We start from the raw sequence: 11730 nt of genomic DNA on the forward strand, positions 1-11730 counted from the left end.
ACCAAATAACAAACAACTTTTTATAAAAGCTCTGCTTCAGAAAGCCCTACTTCCAAAAGCTCTACTGGCAACAGCTCTTCCAAAGAGGACCTAATTGATTAGCTAGAGGTGATGCAAGTGTGTGCACCCAGTGAATGCCCTCGCTATTATTCTAACTTTGGATTAGAAGAGGGAGTGGAAGAGGTGAAGCCTAGCTACAAAACCCCGGCAACATAGCAATCACTCCCTCCCACCAACCTTAAATGAAAACCAAGCAGGGCACATTGGGCTACACTACCTATTAATCAAATGGGAAAAGGTGTGGTCCTCTTTTGCGCATGGGAACTACTAAGGACAGAAGGCAAGCCCCGAAAGCCCTTCCACCGAGTGCACAAAGTTATGCACAGCATATTAAACTAAGAGGGGCTATAGGGCTTCGATTTTTCTTTTTTTTTTTTTTGGATGAAATGGGAGGGCGAGCCATCCTTCATTTATTAATAAGAAAGTATGTATAAAGCTGAGTTTAGTTCCCTAAGACTAGCAACACCCAAGGAAGATTACGAAGACTGGGAGGTAAGAACAAAAATCATATGAGAGGGTACCAGAAAAAAAAAAAAAAGAGAGAGAGAGATGGGCTCCTTACTTTACCTTTCTTCTTTTAGTGCCAATTTTAAAGAAAAAACTAAAAATTAGAAATTTCTTCAACTAATGAAGTTGTCAGTGTCATGATTAAAAAGAAAAGAAAAGAAGGAAAGAAAATTCCGCCTGGCATCCTTTTATTTTTTCTCCTCAAATATCTTCATCCATCCTCTTTTTCGGCAAGCTATCTCTTCCATAGGTGAGATCTTCCTCCTCCTTTCTGAATTTTTTTTTTCTCTACCAAATCCATCTCTTTTCCACAACCTTTGCGCCAAAGGTTTATAGAATCAAAAAAAATGGTACACATATAATTTTTTATGTTAGGCAAAACTAGAAAATAGTAATATTGTGTACTGATACCGATAAACATCATATTCTAAAAACTATATATTAATTTACTTAAAAGTGTGCGTTAGCTTGTTAGATAACTAATTTGCCTGGTGCATAATATCCGGCCATGTAGTGTGTACTGGTAAAAAATATATTCTGAAAACTGTATATAGATTTACGTAGAGATATATATTAACTTGCTAAATGATTAATTTGCTTAGTATATATCAATCATGCTTCGAACCCAAGGCATAACAGATACTACTATTCTAATCACCGGTATCTCGTTATTGAAACTAGCTTCTCAGATTATAAGTCGATAGGTGTTGCCCAGTAGATACAACCCAAGAGGGGGGAGTGAATTGAGCCTTTTAAAACTTTTCAACTACTTCTAAACTTTTCAATCAATTAAGCTAAGTTGTATAGATGCACAGTGGAATTTAAACTTAGCAACAGTTTGATTCTAACCTGATGAAGATTAAAACTATTAAACAGCGGACTCAATAAATAATTAGTCTATATTTCCCCAAGCAAGTATTTCAATACAATGAATCTTAATGCAGTTTTATTAAATGAAACTTGATTAAACAATTTGAATATACTTGCAACTAAAGGATGCGCGGATAAGAGTTAAGCAAGCAATTCAATTAGATATTTATCTAAGTAAGTAAGTGAGAAAATTAAACAATGAAAGAAAGCATCACAAACACAACAAACGTATAGTGGTTCGGTGCATCCCAGCACCTACATCCACTCCCCAAGACCTCTTGAGAATTTCACTATAATCCCTCAGATTACAGCCGGTTGTTTTACAAACTCACAACCTAACTTGTTGTTTTCACGAGATCACAACGAACTCGGTCGGTTTTCACAGGCTCATCGACTAGAACCACTCGATTGTTTTTCCGGATTCACAATCAAACCCAGTTGGTTTTTCCCGGTTCACCAACCACAACCTTACACCGTTGGTTTTTTCTTTGGCTCACCAACAAACCTTAACCCCTTGATTCAATCAACAAGATATTAGAACAAGAGTTTAAAACAAATCAAAGCTTCTTAAACAAGCAGATATAACAATGTAAACAAATAGAGTAAAGAGAAGCCCTCAAACAAGTTTTGTAGATGAGGGAACTCGGCTTCTTCTTTACTTGACCCTCTTCTGATTTCGCACGAGGTAGAGGATCACTGAGGCCGCACACAGTTGGAGAAGAAGCCTTAGGATTCACTAAGATGCTCTCCTTCTCTCTCTTTTGCTTTGAATGACCCTTTTGTGCTTTTGGGAGTTTCTCTTGAAATCTCTTTGAAATCTCTTCCCTATGTGTTCTCTCCCTCTTCCTTAACTTCTCCCCTAGCTCTCGCCTTAATTTTATAGCTTTGGATGGCGTGGGAACAAAGATCTAGCCGTTAGAGACAAAAATAGAGCCGTTGGCGTTGAGAAAAAACTAGCCGTTCTGCCTCCCAGCGTGCTCGAGTTGACTCGGCTGAAGCAGGAGTCGACTCGTGAATAGGAGTCTGCCGGCACTGTAGCTGGAAGTCGACTCGAGCACTGTAGCGCTGAAGTAGGAGTCGACTCGAGCACTGTAGCGCTGAAAATCAACTCTCTGTCTTTTTGTCTGTTCTCAGTTGGAGTCGACTCGCAGAGTCTCGGAGTCACTAGTTAGGGGCTTAGTGTTGTAAACAGTACTTGGTTATCTTTTATTGTTCATGGATTTGAGTTACATTGAACTGTATCATGATTTTCGAGTCACTGCAGGTGCGGTGTTGTTGGAAGGCATTTGTAACACAAAGCAAGCAGCTAGGACACCCAGGAAGCTGTTTGCGAACCTATTTGCAAGAAGGCTAAGGTCCTTCTTGATTGACCATTTAAGGCCTAACAAATATGCAACAGTATTTAACATGCGGTCCCTCCATGGACCCGTTATTTAAGGAAAAGGGCCTGCTGACTGGTCCTTTAGCTTCCATTCCCTCGCTCATCGGTCACCGCTCGACAGCAACCTGCCTTGAATGCTTGAGAGGGACCGGCCATTAAAAAAACTTTCCCGGATGGACCGGGTGTTAAAAAACTAGTCCATGAGGACTTTGACACAAAATTTCCCAATATTTAGTATAATGTTGATGGTGGTAATAGTGGCAGCAATATCAATAAAAATAGAAATGTGGAAAGAAAATTTATAGAAAGAGGAAAAAATCATTTTAGCCAGATTTTTTTGATCGAAAGTTGCTTTCCTATGGTTAAAGATGGCAGTTGAAGGCCGACTTTGATTGATATTTTGGCACTTGAAGACACTATGACTGATGATTTTATCATCGCTAACAAAAGAAAATGAAATCAAATGATTCTCACTCAAGCCTTATTAGAGGAATTAGTGGATAGAGTTCTATCTATTCCTTTACCCTATGGTGATATTAGAGATGGGTTGGATTGGGATCCTTCTCTTTGATCTTGCTATTAAGATATCTGACCTTTATTGAGTTTTTCTATCCAAACCCCAACTAGTTCAGAATATTGCTTGGGTTTGGAGGTTAGAAGTCCATCCCAGGGCTGCTATGTTTATGTAAAAGTTAGCGTGGCATCAACTAGCATGCAGAGTTATATTATCTCAACGTGGTTTCCACATTTCAAGTTATTATGACATTTTTTCTGAGGTGAAGGAATCTTTATCTCATGTCATACTTCAATACACCCAGTAGCATCTCATGTATGGAGACAAGCTTATCATAGTATTTATTTACTTTCTCGTCTCAATCCCTAAATAAATTTCTACAAACTATTAAAGAGAGTTTTTCAAGTAATGATAAAATGGAGGAAGCCATTTTGATTGAAGAGTTTTTTCAGGAGTGACAAAAGGGCGGAAGCCATTCTGATTTATTGCATTGCTTATATCATCTGGTTGTCAAGGAATAATTGGATCTTCTAAGGTACGACATAGCATACTAAATTATTTTTTCTAAAAGCTTCCACTTAGGCTCATGAGTTCCTTCAAACGACTGCTACAAAGGAATCTTTAACAACAAGGACAAGCTATAGCTCTCCTTTTGCTGTTCTATATCTTCTTAAGTAATATATTTCTTTTGGGAGCCACCATCCTTGTTTCCTCAAGATTAATTTTGATGATAATATATGAAAATAAGGTACTTCTTGTGGATCAAGCATTGTTCTTACAAGTGCTAGTGGTATATTCATTGCACTAGGTGATGCTAGAATTTTTATTACCACAGTTCCAATAGCAGAATAACATGCGGCCTGGGAGAGACTGAATTATGCTATATAAACAATCGTATAGAGTGATGATCCCAAGATCAACGGTTATGTGAGTGGAGGTGATGAGATCACCATATTTGGTTGCATTCGAGTGATCCTATGCAATAATGATCCTAAATCCCCATTACTCTTAAAATCACCGCCCAACCCAGTGATGCTATACCCATTTTTGAGGACAAGTTTTCAAAATTACCTCAGGGCAATGATGCTCGGTTAAAATTTGGAAATAAAAATGTACCTCAATCCAACAGAAAAAAATCTTCTAGTTCGGAAGTTTTAATAATCCTATAGAGTTAGTTCAACAAGTTTTAATTAATTTTTGGTCTAGTTGAATTAGTCTATACTGACATATTTCGATAATTTGATTTATATTCATGTATGTTTTTCTATAATTTATTTGAGAATTCTGTTTAATTGCAAAATATATGAAATATATCAAAGTTTTGATATCATATGGTTAGTGATTTTGGACTCTCATGACATGCTAAATAGGTTAACCATGAGCATTCGAGAATATTTAATCACTAGAACATGGAGTACCAAATACATGCATCTTAGGTCATTGGGACTTTATTATGCCTGGGAGAGATGGAATTGGGTAAGGAAAAGGGCCTGCCGGCTGGTCGTTTACTTTGCACTCCCTCGCCCCTCGGTCGCCACTCGACAATGATCGTCTGCATACTCGAGAGTGATATGCCATTAAAAAAACTTTCCCAAATGGACCAACTGTTAAAACACTGGTCTACCTACGGAGACTTTGCCTAAACTTCCCCAATATTTAATAAATACTGATGGCGGCAGCGGCGGCAACAATATCAATAAAAATAGAAGCCTGAAAGCAAAATTAATTGAAAGAGGAAAAAATATTTTTAGCTAGATTCTTTGTTTAAAAGTTGCTTTCCGTCCAGCCAATGAGGTATTAATCCCAGCTTATCCAAGGGAGGGTGAGAGAGAGAGAGAGAGAGAGAGAGAGAGAGAGAGAGAGAGAGAGAGGGTCATTGTCGCTGTAGCTAGGCATCAAAATCCCCACCATAAAGAACGCCGTTATGGTGCAAGTAGAGACGAAAGGTTGTTGGAGTTTTAATTAAAAAAATAATTTTTTATTATTTAAATTTAGTTATTTTAATAGTTATTTTCTAAATTTTATTTTTTGAAATATTACGCATTTTTGAAATTATCGTCTCTTCGGTATTGCGGTAGAGTCTATAAATAAATCCATCCATGATTAATTCAAAAACAATCCGATCTCTCTCTTTCTCACTCATGAGAGTTTCTTCTATAGGCAGAGAGTTTTTCCATATTTCAACTTTTTATTTTCTATCTTTTTTATTTTTTAGGCATCTGAAGGAGTCAATCAAATCAAGCCTCCACAAAGATCATGTTTGTTTGAAGAGGATCAGGCTGAACCGAATCGTTGTACCTTGCAGATAATATCACCACAAACCTGCACGTAGGAAGCGAATCATAGTGTTAAAGCAGTATACATCACACGCTTCCATCTAGAGAAGCATTTTTCAATCTTTTGTTTTTATTTTTTGAAACATTACGTATTTTTGAAATTATCGCCTCTTCGGTATTGCGGTAGAGTCTATAAATAAATCCATCCATGATCAATTCAAAAACAACATGATCTCTCTCTTTCTCACTCCTGAGAGTTTCTTCTATAAGCAGAGAGTTTTTCCATATTTCAACTTTTTATTTTCTATCTTTTTTATTTTTTAGGCATCTGAAGGAGTCAGTCAAATCAAGCCTCCACAAAGATCATGCTTGTTTGAAGAGGATCAAGCTGAACCGAATCGTTGTACCTTGCAGATAATATCGCCACAAACCTGCACGTAGGAAGCGAATCATAGTGTTAAAGCAGTATACATCACACGCTTCTATCTAGAGAAGCATTTTTCAATCTTTTGTTTTTTTAATAATTTTTTTATAACACTATTCTATAATAAAAATATAGCAATTTCTATAATATTTTTATAAGATAAAAATATAGTAATTTTTAGGTAAAATATTTCCAAACAGACGTGTTCTATTTATATAGAGATACAGAGATGGAGGGGGAGGGTGCGCTAAAGCAGCGTCTCGAGGGATGGCGGGGTTTGGGTGATGGACATTCTTGGCAACCACACCCATGCATGGCTCGTTTCGGATTGGGGGATCCCCTCCCTCTCCCACCCTCCATTAAATTATGATGACTGCGTACTGAGAGCCCAGCCACCATTCTTCTCTCCCCTCCCCACCTATCTATAACCAATTTGATCGATCCACCAACTTGCTTTGTTTTGGTCCTCTGCTTAGATTTGCTTTGTTGATGTGAGAGGTTGAAGCTGCCAGCATGATCTGGTCATCAAACGCCGGTCGGACTCCACCGAGATATCAGCTCATGGTTTGGAAGATAATATGAAAAACTCCCATATCACAGTGTAGTACAGGTAGAAATATAGATAGAGAGAATAAATAGCTTTGATATTTCTTGCTATTTTTATTGGATGGGTGGGGTTGCTGAGAAATCTGTATACATGTTCTAGAGCTTGATTGGCATGTAATTTTATAGATGAGAAATCGAGAACTATGTAGAACTGTAATATAGATACTAGATAGACCCTAAAACTGTAAAGAACATCATCCAAACTCGGTAGAAAGTATAGGGATGGATGTGGGGAGGGAGAGAGAGAGAGAGAGAGAGATAGGTTGTTTCAGATTGCAGAAGGCATGAAGAAATGGTTCTGAACTATTGGGAAGTATATAAGAAGATAAGTGAATAGATGTAGACAATAGAGAGGCAAACCTCCTTTCCTCCCCTCTCTCTCTCATGGGGATCCAGTTTGCAGAATGGAGTAGTTTTATTTGGTAGAGTGCATTGTTTTGCTCGTCGATAAGATTGGAAACATGGGTTCGACTCCATCAGATCATCTTGCAGCTTCAATCACTCACTCATCAACAGAAGATCACAAGATTTGTTTCCTTGAGACTGCTCATTCCATGTCTGCTTACTCTCTCATCAACTGCGAGCTCATACTCAAAGAGGCTGCACAAGTTTCGCTTATTTTACTTTTTTATTCCTTTTCATGTACACCATTTACTTTAGGCTTCAGAGTTGCAAGTTATGCTATTGAATTTTGCTCTTAGGATATCTTCTCTTTGTCTGACCATGGAAATTATCTTACTGAGTAACAACTGTGGTAATTATCATATTAACCAGGTTGGAAAACATGGACGGTATCAGACATGTCTCACACAAAATCAGATTAGAGAAGTTGGCTTTATACAGCAAAATAAATGGTGAAAGACATGAACAGAGAAGGTTGAGGTCAGTGTTCCCTTATCCATGTCCTTGGATTTGTTTTACATGTCACAAGATGCAAGCATACCATGTTTGATATTCCAACTACCCAATATATGTAGAATAGACTATAGGTAGGATCAATACCTCTGTCTTCACCTCCATATCTTGCATAAAAAAAAGGGTCGGAGGCATGGCACATTTCAGAGTGCAGATTAGATTTTCTGTCATCTCCACCCTACCTACACATATCACCATAGATTTACACATGTATGGCAAGAAGCCTAGCAAAAAATGCTCAGATCTTCCCATGGCCTTGAAATAATCAAAAAATTAGGATCATAGAAACTTCACAGCCAAGTTTGCCTGTAATTGCATCGACTTCCTTTGTTATTGTGAGACTCTTATAGACATCACAATAAACTCACACTTCCAAGAAGGTGAGCATTATTGTTGTGCTACTCGGCTGTAGAACTGAGCTAAGATGAGGCATGGGATCTGGGGGGCGGAGCCTGGACCCCTGCATCGATTCTGTTAGTATTGTCTCCCATCAGAAATAGTCAATAATCTATGATGCTTGTAGATTAAGATATAGTTAATATACATATTACTGCTTATGCTTTATTTTGTTAGTAAATTTCCATAGTAGAAATAATTAGATGAGAGCTTGATCAAACTAGCAAAGAAGGAGGTGCTATAGTCTCTTAATACTTCCATTTATGACCCATCAACAATTAGATAATGGATAATGGGTGAAAGTTAATGCCAAGATTCAATAGCCATGTTGATCATAAATCACAGTGTTAGATGACTGATACATAGTAAAACACATTATTATGTTTATGCTGCAGAACATATTTCTATGAGAAATTCTTATTGAATTATAACTGAAATATTTTATACAATATAGTTAAACATATTATCGTTTGTATATCCTTATCCATCTAAATAAAAGTCACTAAGAGCACTGCTAAAGTACATGCGAGCTTTTGTGCTAATATATTCTTCCTCAGCATTAAAATGAAGAGAAAAGGTGATGCTATTTTTTTTGGGTATATAATCCACTTGTTTTCCTTATAATGTTTCTACAATTTATTATCCCTGCATATTATATTCAGGTTCCAACCCCATGTTCTGTTGTTTTTTGTTCTCTGATTAGGTGATAAGGATTTTGGCACAATGTTACCCTGCAGTCTTCTACAAAGTGAGGATGAAGAAAAGGGATATCTCCAAGTGGTAAGAGAATGCATGTTTATCATTTTTAGCAATTCATACCAAAATATATTTAGGTCATTCTTATTATGTAATGACAATATGATGAAATGTAGAAAGGAGCGATGCTACATGGACATGTTCATTGATAAAAATTTAACGCAGGGTAGCAGCGTTAAATTCAGTTCTTTCTGGAGATGAATGGAGGTTTTAATGGCAGCCTTGGCATAAGGCATTTGTGTAACCATATAATATTTAAGAACCATGGACAATACATTTCGCTCAAGGTTTTGTGAGTCAAAACCATGAGAATTAGTCTACTACCATAACAAATGTGTGCCATGTATTCGATCTGTCTGTTGGGGATTGGATCTATAGATTAAGCAGCTCTTCCTCAAACCAGATTATGGTTATCTCGGGCGATTCCAGCCCGGCCAACGCGATGCAGATGTCCAATTCCCCGGCATATAATTAGTAATATGTCTCTAATAGTTTCTTCCACACTTCCTAAGCCTTTGTTTCATTTTTTTTTTCTGGGTCTCCAAATATTTGTGCTTGTTATAACTCATTGTTTCAAATAACTTCAACTAGTTAATCGAAGAACCGTATATGCCCGTAATTGTTATGTCATAATCCCACATTGCACTTCTAAAAGTTTTGAGTAAGCTCACGGATTAACATGTAGATTGTGGTCCCCTTGCATAAAATTTATTTATACAAACTTTAGGTTCCAAGAACCTGCTGATAACACTAACTACATAAACAGTTCTAACACTGTTGATATTATCATAAACTGTAAGCAATTCACGTGCCTTCTTCCAAAACTTTCTCTTTCCGTTCATACTAATTGATGAATGATTCCATCTGCCTGTCCTTTCTATTGTCTTGAAACAACTTGAGCCACCTCCTTGTGTTTCTCTCATGTTACCCTGCCTTTCATGATGTTTCCCTCTCTCTCTATTGTTTATGAACTAGAATCCAACTCTTTGAAAGCATTGTTCCTTTTAGTTGAAGTAACGTTGTGCCTGCAAAGTTTTGGCCCTTATCAAATCACCAGCTATAACCCTTTATGAGTGGTGGAAGTGAGACTTGGTCTTCTCCAATAGTAATGATGGAATGGAATTGTTATGGGCAATCGCTTGGTAACTTTTCAGATGCTCCAGTAATTGGCTTGCAGTACTTGAAATAGATCAAATTGGAGTTCTTTTTAGAGTGAATCAAGGTTATACTGCCATCTTTATTCAAACTGCAATGTATTAGATGTCCATTTACAATCTCTCTCCTCTTGCTCTCTCTCTCTCTCTCTCTCTCTAAAGCTGCTTGTTTTCCTTCCTAGATGTAACAAGTCGAATCTGTAAATAGTTGTTAAGGCTGCAAATGATGAACTCAATGAAAAGAGTACTACAATAATGAAGCTTTTCATATTCATGACAATAAAAGTACTAAGTAAACACAAGAAGAGCTCAAAAGAAAAAAGGAAGCTCGCACATAAATATCTGCCTATGTGTTGGCAGATAGGGTGCACAGGCATGTGGTAGGAGAGGATGCAATAATGTTGGTGACATAAATTAGCCTAATCCAACAATTTGCATTCCCTCCCTTGCCTCAAAAAGCTAAGGCAATGCATAGACTCCAGTGTTTAACAAAATATTTGATAAGATCCATATGTTTGTTCTTAATTGTAAAAACATGTTCATCATGTCTCTTTGTTGTGGCTTGTGATTCCACACAATCCCCCACTGTCTCACCTTAAAAAGCCTAGGATCTAGCTTGCTGGATAACATGTCATGACTCCCATCAAAAGACAAATGGTGCTACCAATGATTCTTTGAGCAATTTCAAATGAACTATGATGATTTCAAGCTCATAAGATTACATTGAAAATTGCAAGACTGATAGTAACAACTTCTAAAGGAGCTTAGCAGTAGAGAACACTTGACTGAATTTACCTTCACTTTGTGTTTCTTCAGCTAGAAATAACTGGAATGCTATTTGCACCCCACTTCCAAGCGTACTCATCAATGTTGTATATAGCATATTCATCAATTTTATTGCATTATTTTTTTTATCATTAGCATATAACTAATCATCTTAAAAGAAGATACTTATCACAATGATATCATTATAGTCAGTATTAGAAGCATATAATAGTCAGTTTATCAGCAATAACAGGTAATTTTCTAGTGAAAAATAACATTTTTACGTTTTATTATATATTACAGATTGTTTTAGCTACCACGTGAAAAGTTTTCAGCTCTAAATGCTGAGAAAATAATAATGTTATAGAAACTTTTCTCTTAAGCTATACGCCACACTATTACTTGACTCCTTCACTGCTTGCCGCAGTAGGTTGTCTTGAATGATTCAGATTAGTAATAGGAATAAAAACAAAAATTAATAAAAAAGTAGTTTTAAAAATGTTCAGAAATGATTAGAACAAGTCTCTTGAGCCAGAACTGTAAAATAATATTCAAATTAATTTGTGAGTCAGCTTAATGTAATAAGAAGTCTTTAGTAATTCAAAAGCTAATTAGCTAGGTAAAGTTAACAAAATGTTTTAGTATTTATCTCCATTTCAATTAATTTCCATGGGGGAATCTCCAAGGGAAATACTAATCTCGGTTTAAGGAAATAATATATAGTTCAATGTATTGCAAAGTCTTGCTTTCAAGGGATGCAATGCAGCACCAGCTAAAAGTAATTATACTTGGACTGAACTTTAATTGTGGCACCTCTTCAGCCATCAATTGTAGCACCTGTTGAGTGCGTAACAATGAGCCAGTAAAAAATTTAAGAATAATTGCCCGGCAAAATCTGAGTCATGTCCCAAATAATGAATGGCAAATGCCATCTATTAGATTAAAGTGAAGATCATTTACTTTTGATTGAGAAAACCCATCCACAATTGCCAATAATTCCTCCCTGCATCTTTTTTTCCCCTCCTATTATCAAATTCCTTAATGTTTGTCATAATAGTTCCTCCTATTATCAACATGAGAGTACACCACCAAAACACGAGCTAATC

General features: G+C 36.7%; 1 long non-coding RNA gene across 1 annotated transcript; it reads left to right on the forward strand.

Moving 5' to 3' along the window:
• The first annotated feature begins 6220 nt into the window (after positions 1 to 6220).
• Positions 6221 to 10290, forward strand: LOC103697135 (uncharacterized). Its single transcript, XR_005514434.3, has 2 exons — positions 6221 to 7520; positions 8653 to 10290. It is a non-coding gene; the product is annotated as an uncharacterized LOC103697135 (long non-coding RNA).
• Positions 10291 to 11730: the final 1440 nt, after the last annotated feature.

This window comes from Phoenix dactylifera, chromosome 14, assembly GCF_051530095.1.
Source record: "Phoenix dactylifera cultivar Ajwa chromosome 14, Ajwa_hap1_PhDact_Kaust_v1.1, whole genome shotgun sequence".
Taxonomy (NCBI): domain Eukaryota; kingdom Viridiplantae; phylum Streptophyta; class Magnoliopsida; order Arecales; family Arecaceae; genus Phoenix; species Phoenix dactylifera.